Here is a 9,234-nt window from a genome sequence, read left to right as displayed (position 1 = left end):
CCCCTCTTCGCTCTCACCGCCTTTATCGAGTTTCTGGATCTAATGCCAGCCCTTCTCTGGCTTTGGGACTTTCCAGGTGGGAGTCAGGCACTAGTGCACCATGTGCCTTCTTTCCTCACTTGATATAAAATTAGAAGAACCGTCCACAATTGCCCTGAGAGGGTGGGAGACTCACAGCACAGTCTCCTGCAAGTAAATTTTGGCACAAATTCTTTTCATTTCTCAACAAGTTGCTCCCTTTATACTCCCAACATGGACAAAGCGATTTTAAGAGCCATACCACCAACTTTCAGATATCTTCTGAAAAACTCCTTTAGGATAGTCTATCTTGAAATTCCCTTTGGTGTCAGATATCTATGGCCTTGGGGGCTCGGCTGAAAATTCCATTTAACATTCTACTAGTCTTATAACGAAGAGGCATTCTCTCTAGCGATTTAGACCTGGTGAGAGAAAAGAAGTGGTAAATAAGGATTCCATAGCTCTATTCTTTAACACATGGTCTTCATTAAAACAAAACAAAACAGGGGCGCCTGGGTGGCTCAGTCGGTTGAGTATCTGACTTCGGCTCAGGTCATGATCTCATGGTTTGTGGGTTCGTGCCCCACATCGGGCTCTGTGCTGACAGCTCAGAGCTGACAGCTCAGAGCCTGGAGCCTACTTCGGATTCTGTGTCTCCCTCTCTCTCTCTGCCCCTCCCCTGCTCATGCTCTGTCTCTCTTTCTCTCTCAAAAACAAATAAACATTAAAAAAATAATAATAAAATAAAACAAAACAAAACAGAAAACAAAACAAAACAAAACAAAACAAAAAACAGGTACTCATTCAAACTGGACCCTGTGGAGTCCTTGCAAATGATGGGACAGTGGAGTCAATACCTGGAACATCACCTGAAGTTTGCTTGATGCTCAGCTAAATTACCTCATTTCCTCTGCTACATCCTACTGAGAATGGCTACCATTCAACAGGTAAAGATCCCGAAAATGGAAGTAACTACAGTCTCATTATCAGATCAGATGTTATAGGTGAAAGACTTAAAAATGTTGAAGAGCTATTTAAAGGCTCGTTGTTATTATTAATACTCTCTGGAAATCTAATTCTCTGTATGCAGTGTCAACGTAGAGGCCAGCCAAGTTTCTAAGTGAGTAATTCACAGATTCAAAATTAGCAGAATTCAATTAAATGTGGTTTGGCTGTGATTGTCTTTATTCCAGAAAATGAATAGAATGTCAGTCTTTTTAGGTGTTGCTATGGAAGTTAGTGGCCAGCCTCAGGCCAATTTGTGTCTCTGGTAGTGCTCCTTATAAAATTTAGCTTATCTGAGAAAACCCTAATCCTTGTGTTTGTCCTTGAGTCTATTATAAATTGAGATGGAACAATGCTGCTGAATAGGAAGTTGTTTACAGTATGTCAGATCAATCCGACATTCATCCATCATGTTAAATATCATTTCTTCCAAGAAGCTTTTGGACTGTCAAGGTACCTTAATATATAACATTCATGAAGGCGGGGACCATGTGTATCTCGTCCACTGCGGTGTCTCCACAACCGAGCACAGCGCCAGAACAAAGTCGATCCTCAGAAATCACTTGATGAAGGGATTCATTTTTTTTTTAATTTTTTAATGTTTTATTTATTTCTAGGAGAGAGAGAGAGAGACAGCGTGAGCAGGGGAGGGCCAGAGACAGAGGGTGTCACAGACTGAAACAGGCTCCAGGCTCCGAGCTGGCAGTCAGCACAGAGCCCGACGCGGGGCTCGAACCCACGAACCGCGAGATCATGACCTAAGCGAACGTCGGACGCTTAACCGACTAAGCCACCCAGGCGCCCCGATGAAGGGATTCATTGACCCAATAATATGTGACCGGCCCAGTGTTTGGTACTGGGATATAAAGAAGAAAAATGAGGTCCCTGACCTCAAACAGCTTATGGTCCCTGTCGGGGAGACCAACAATTGGCGTGCAGCATGAAAAACACTTTGGTAGTGTATGTCTGAGTTGTGTGGGAGCACAGGGGTGGGGTATGCATCCTAGTCTGGGTGAGGGCAGAGAGAAGGTGGGAGGGCTCAGAGAAAGCATCCCAAAGCGGTGTGGTTTGAATAAGTGTTAAGGACAAGTAAAAGCCAGCCAGATCAGAGTAATGAAGAAATTGCACATTCAAAAGGAAAGAGAACAAAGTATGTGTCTGTGTATCAGCACTGCACCAAGGCAGAGTCTAAGGGATGCCCTGGTGTGTGTGTGTGTGTGTGTGTGTGTGTGTGTGTGTGTGTGTATGTGTGTGTGTCAGTCAGTCTGCCAGTCAGTCTGCCAGTCTGTCTGTCTGTCGATGAGGCTGTGGTGAAAAGGCTAACTGGTTCTCCCTCACTTCCCTCGTAGGGTTCTTCCAAAGACCCACAACCCTATGTCCAAATAATGCATAGGGCTGAAACCCTTTTTTTAAGTGTTTATTTATTTACTTTGAAAGAGAGAAAGAGAGGAAGAGAGAGAGAGAGCTCAAACAGGGGAAGGGGCAGAGAGAGAGGAGAAAAAGAATCCTGAGCAGGCTCCGCACTGACATGGGGCTCAGTCCCACGAACAGTGAGATCATGACCTGACCTGAAATCAAGAGTGGGACACTTAACTGACTGCTCCACCCAGGAGCCCCTGAAACATTTTTTTTTAAACACCTGCTTATTCTTTGCCTTGTACCCATTTCTATCCTTCTCCCCCAAATTATTTGATTGTCCTTGAAGCTTAGTTGGTCAAGGCTCTTTTTCTTTCTTGCCCCTGAGTGGGTGTAAGCTCCTCATTTCAATGAGCCAGCCCCAAGATGGTCATCCCAGGACAGTTAGACTCTCTGACACCACAGACGGTGATTTTACCCCCTGCAGAATTTAGTTAGTTGTCTTAATTTTGTTTTTTTAAATAGTTTTTAAATTTATTTTTGACACAGAGAGAGACAGAGCATGAGTGGGGAGGGGCAGAGAGAGAGAGGGAAACACAGAATCTGAAACTGGCTCCAGGCTCTGAGCTGCCAGCACAGAACCTGATGTGGGGCTCAAACCCACGGACTGCGAGATCATTATCTGAGTCGAAGCTGGAAGCTCAACCAACTGAGCCACCCCAGTGCCCTCGTTGTCTTAATTTTGTATATTTTTTTTGCATTCAAAGATAAAGTCTTGATACTCATATCTTAGTTTTCTTGAAAATCAATCAAGGATATCATACTGCTAAAGCAATAGAACTATAACAGTGGAATACAAGTTCAGAGAACTGGGATCCAGTAAAAACCAGGACCAGTAATTAGCTGTATAACCTTGGAAAAGTGGGTTTCTTGTGTTTAAAACAATAGATGGGCTAGTACTAGATGTACCCTAAGACAGTCCCATTCGGGTTCCTGTCAAGCAGAGAAAAAATATTTGGCCTTACAGGGAAGACGAGGAGAAGCATGCTATTGATATTGTTGAGCAGAAAGAGTAGTAATTGCAACTCTCTCTCTCTCTCTCTCTCTCTCACATACACACACACACACACACACACACACACACACGATGGGAACATTTCAGTTAAAGGAAATCAGCTTAACAGAAACCCAGTAGTGGGTGTAAGGTTAGCATTCTCCATAAATGTTTTGATAATTGTACAGTTGTAATTAAGTTCTGCTTGAGAAAATTGGTTCTCACGGTGCAACTTGAGAACTTCCTTCATTGCTTATTCGACTCCAAAGCTGTGGGTCTCTAAGATCTTACAGGCCACCAATTTAGCTTGTTGTCCTAAGGTCCAAAGCACTACGTACGATACCACTGATAGATGGTATCATCTCCCTGACTTTAGCCAATATGTGGTGGAGATTGATGACCTATATCTTTTACGAAAAAAAAAGTACAAATCTGTTTATATTTAGATTTTGAAGACTATCTTCCCATCTAAAAGAGAGCTAATTACACTGTTTTTCTTCAAGAGGGTAGTTGTTTCTGAATTTCTAGCATTGTGTGTGCGTCCATATGTGTGTGCCTGCCTCAAATAAAGTAACAATTCCAGTTTGGCCACCCCTAATTGCAGGGATTGCTAAAAAGATTATTATGCATGTTATTGCAGAGAACTCAGCACCCTATAAAGTCATGTAGCAGGAACTAGGCCGTTTCTCAACTGACCGCATTAACACTGCAATAAGCCAACTCCTCTCTGCAAACATCAGGTTAAGAGCACTGCCTAGAGGGTGGGTTTCTAGGGTCTTCTCAGGAGACTTGTTTGTATCTGTGGGAGGGTGGGGAAATCACAGTCATTTTGTTAATTAATCTTATGCTTTAGCTTTTCTCCAGTTATGTCTCTTGTTTCCTTATTAGAAAAGCAATCCGTGCTGCATGTAGAATGCTTGTAAAACACAAAGAAGTATAAAGAAGCAGAAATAAAATGAACTGCGATCCTACCTCTTAGTTACAATCACTGTTAACCTTTCTCCCTTCCAGTCTTTACACTCATGTGCTAAAACAACAGTTATGCCTTGCTTTTTACACTTAACTGTTACGGGCATTTTTCTTGTTTAAAAAATTATTTCCGGGGCCCTTGGGTGGCTTAGTTGGTCAAGCATCTGACTCTGGATTTCGGCTCAGATCATGATCTCACGGATCGTGAGATTGAGCCCCTTGTCAGGCTCTGCACTGGTAGTGTGCAGCCGGCTTGAGATTCTCTCTCTCCCTCTCTCTCTGCCCCTCCCCCACTTGCACTCCCTCAAAATAAAAAAAAAAGAAAATGTTTTTAAATTTAAAAAATTATTTCTAACTATAATTTTTAATGGCTACCTACTATGTTATCTGTGGAATTTGCCCTTTATCATTAGATTTTAAGTGTCAATTTTTCACTTGCATACAAAATGCTGCAATGATCTTAATTTCGAAATATTTGTGCTTATTTTGGATTACTTCTTTAATATAAGTCACTAAAAGCAGAATTACAGGCTCAGAACATTTCAAGGCCTCTTTAAATTCATGGTGAAATTGCTATTCAGAAAATGTATTAGTTTTTATTCTAACTGCCAGCGATATGTGAAAGGACCTATTTCACCACAACTGTATCCATTGGGACATTCATATTTCAATACATCTTTCCTAAGTTGGTAGGTAGACAAAATGTTATGTTTGTAGTTTCAATTCTGTTCTTTGATTTCAGTGAAGTCGACCATCCTACCAAATGTTTATCATCCAACTGCATGTGCGTTGTCTATTCATGTTCTGTGTCCATTGTTTACTGAGACTTTAGAGGGATTTAGTTTTACTTATTTGTAGGAGCTCATTTAATCCTTAGTCCATAATGTTGCAGTCTTTCTCTCAAATGATTAGCTTGTATTTCAAACCTACTCATATCTTTTTGATGCACAGAGATTTAAATATTTGATGCACTTCACCTTTTCAATTTTTTATTTTTTGTTTATTTTATTTTTTTAAGTTTATTTATTTTGAGAGTGTATGTGCTCGCATGTTTGACCAGGGGAAGGGTAGAGAGAGAGAGAGGGGGAGAGAGAGAATCCCGAGCAGGCTCAGCACTGCCAGTGCAGAGCTCGATGTGGGGCTCGAACTCATGAACCTTGACATCATCACCTGAGCCCAAACCAAGAGTCAGGCACTTAACCGACTGAGTCACCCAGGTGCCTTTTCTTTTCTTTTTAAACTTAGAGGGGCGCCCGGGTGGCTTAGTTGGTTAAGCGTCCGACTTTCGCTCGGGTCATGATCTCGCGGTTCGTGGGTTCGAGCCCCGCGTCGGGCTCTGTGCTGACTGCCAGCTCAGAGCCTGGAGCCTGTTTCAGTCTGTGACTCCCTCTCTCTCTGACCCTCCCCTGCCCATGCTGTCTCTCTCTCTCTCTCTCCTAGAAATAAAATAAAACATTTAAAAAAAAAAAAAGAAAATACATTTAAACTTAGAAAGTTATCTCCAGCCCAAGGATTTGATAAAGTTTTCCTTCTCTTTTATTGTATGTACATAAACTATTTTTTTAGATTTTTTTTTTTTAAAGTAGGCTGCATGCCCATCGTGGAGCCCAATGCAGGGCTTGAACCCCCACCCTGAGACAAGACCTAAGCTGAGATCAAAGTCAGATGCTTAACTGACTGAGCCACCAGGCACCACAGAGTTTTCTTTTTTTTTTAATGTTTTATTTATTTTTGAGAGAGAGAGAGGGAGACAGTGTGAGCAGCGGAGGGTCAGAGAGAGAGGGAGACACAAAATCTGAAGCAGGCTCCAGGCTCTGAGCTGGCTGTCTGCACAGAGCCAGATGTGGGGCCCGAACCCGTGAACCGTGAGATCATGACGTGAGCCAAAGTCGGACACTTAGCCAACTGAGCCACCCAGGCGCCCAAGAGTTTTCATTTTTAAGTAATCTCTGCACCCAACGTGGGGTTCAAACTCAGAACCCTGAGATCAAGAGCCCTATGCTCTACCAACAGAGCCAGCCAGGCACCCCTACCTAAACTATCTTAAATGCAAGACACATACATGCCCCAAAGTCTTGGTTATATCCAACAGCTCAAAGAAAGCAAAATTAATAATTCATCAAGAAGTTAAAGCTGCCCTCTGATGGGCACCTGGGACTGTCCCTGAGCTGCTGACCAAGAAGAGTGGAGGGACATGGGAGGAAGCTGGCTGACTGCAAAGATGGACTTTCACACTGATCTTGAGGTCTCTTCATGTTCCCCATTCACTTCTTTTTCTGAATTTCTAGAAGAAATTTGTAGCAATCGTGGATTCAAGGAACAGACTTGAGACCTTTCCTAAGGCTGACAGATAGCTGTGAGTTGCAGAATGCACAGTTCCTTATTTTCAAAAGGAACTGACAGCAATGACAGAATTGGACAACCAGAGGAGAGCTGAGTGGGAGTGCCCAGGAGGCCTCCCAGCCTCCCCGGGGCGCACGGAAGCAGCCAGGTAAATGGAAAACTTGAGTCCCAGGGCAGCAACAGTGAGCTATGCAGCAAACGTGAAGACTAAGTGAGAGGAGGTTGGGAGGTCCCGTTTTGAAATAAGAAAGATCAGAATTAGATTAGCATTCATACAATTTGAAATTCAGTGTGAGGGGCGCCTGGGTGGCTCGGTCAGTTAAGCATCCAACTTCAGCTCAGGTCATGATCTCACAGTTTGTGGGTTCGAGCCTCGCATCGGGCTCTGTGCTGACAGCTAGCTCAGAGCCTGGAGCCTGTTTCAGATTCTGTGTCTCCCTCTCTCTCTGCCCCTCCCCTGCTCACACTCTGTCTTTTTCTGTCTCAAAAACAAATAAACATTAAAAAATTATTTAAAAAAAAGAAAAGAAATTCAGTATGAGAAAGGCAGATATTTATACTTTATAAAATATTTTTTTTTTGTAAGTTTATTTTGAAAAAGAAAGAGCGAGTGCACATGAAGAGGGGAGGGGCAGAGAGAGAGGGAGAGAGAAATCCCAAATAGGGATTTCAAGACAGGCTTTGTGCTGTCAGCGCAGAGCCCAGCACGGGGCTCCATCTCCTGAACTGTGAGATCATGACCTGAGCCAAAATCGAGAGTCAGACACTTAACCGACTGAGCCACCCAGGTGTCCCTCCACTTCATAAAATTTTAATCTACACTGTAGACCCCCTTTTCTTACTGTTGTGGAGTAAATGTTTGTATTGGTTAGCAATTCAGCAACCACATTTATTTTTTAGTTGTAATTATAATGTCTATCTTCATAATCATTCCCACTTGCAAGAAACCTTCGTGACTGGTCTAACAGCTAGTAACTGGAGTATATTCTTTAACCTGTGTGAACTGCAGGGGTAATGACTAAGAGAAACTACTTGGTCTGTAAAGAACTGGCTTGGGGGCGCCTGGCTGGCTCAGTTGGAGGAACATGTGACTTTTGATCTCAGGGTTGGAAGTTCAAGCCCCACATTGGGGTGTAGAGATTACTTGAATAAGTAAACCTTAAAAAAGAAAAAAGAACTGTCTTAGTAAGGGCACCTGGCTGGCTCAGTCCATATAGTATCTGACTATTGATCTTAGGGAAGTGAGTTCAAGTCCCATGTTGGGCATGGAACCTATTTAAAATTAAAAAAAAAATTTTTTTAACTGGTTTGGTAAACCTAGCCTTATAAAGTGACTGTATATTTCACAAATGGACGCTTGTATCCTGTTTGAGCACATTTGTCAAGGGCCCCTATGTAACCTGGGATCTAGTTCCGTGTCTCCAAGGGATCTTGGGTAAAGCACCTGCCTCTTGAGATGCCAATTTCTTCTGCTGTAAAATGTGGGCTTTCCCTAAAATTTTAAGGTGGCTCTCAGCTCAAAAAGTGGGATTTTTATTTTATTTTATTTTTTAAAATGTTTTTATTTAGTTTTGAGAGAAAAACAGAACAAGTGGGAGACAGGTAGAGAGAGAGAGGGAGACACAGAATAGAAAGAAGGCTCCAGGCTCTGAGCTATCAGCACAGAGCCCGACGTGGGGCTCAAACTCACGAGCTGTGAGATAATGACTTGAGCTAAAGTCGGATGCTCAACCGACTGAGCCACCCAGGCACCCCTAAAAGTGGGATTTTTTAAAATCCTGCAATTAGGGTAAATCTAACAAGGATTGCTTTTCTTGTTGTTTTTCTGTAGCAATATGAAAAAGACTTTTCAGGAGAGTCAGAGGAAGCAGCCCAGAACTTTCTAGCTGATTAGGAATCCTAGAAAGACAGACTAATATTATTCCTTTATGTAACTCTAATTGCCTACGCAGTATTACTAGGCTGTCTCTGAATTTACTGGAATGTTTCTTTTTTTTCTTTTTATCTTTATTTTTTCTGTTTAGTTTTCTTCCTAATCTTGATATAAAAGAAAATCTACTATATTCAATTAAGTATTGATTCAAAGATTTTAATGAAGAATTAAAACATTACAATGTATAGGGGCACCTGGGTGGCTTAGTCGGTTAAGCGTCCTACTTTCGCTTAGGTCATGAACTCGCGGTTCGTGGGTTCGAGCCCCGCGTCGGGCTCTGTGCTGACTGCCAGCTCAGAGCCTGGAGGCTGTTTCAGTCTGTGACTCCCTCTCTCTCTGACCCGCCCCTGCTCACGCTGTCTCTCTCTCTCTCCTAAAAATAAATTAAAAAAAAAATTTAAAACATTACAAAGTATAAAACTATACACCTCTCAACATATAACACCTTGCAGCAAAATCCTCACTTTTTCAAATAACGAGGCCATGACTGAGCTACTACTGTCACCTGGTGGCATATCATCTAATTACAGGAAAAATATCTAAAGAAGAGACAGTT

Source organism: Crocuta crocuta, unplaced genomic scaffold (genome assembly GCF_008692635.1).
Source record: "Crocuta crocuta isolate KB4526 unplaced genomic scaffold, BGI_CrCroc_1.0 scaffold228, whole genome shotgun sequence".
Lineage (NCBI taxonomy): Eukaryota > Metazoa > Chordata > Mammalia > Carnivora > Hyaenidae > Crocuta > Crocuta crocuta.
This window is presented reverse-complemented; position numbering follows the sequence as displayed.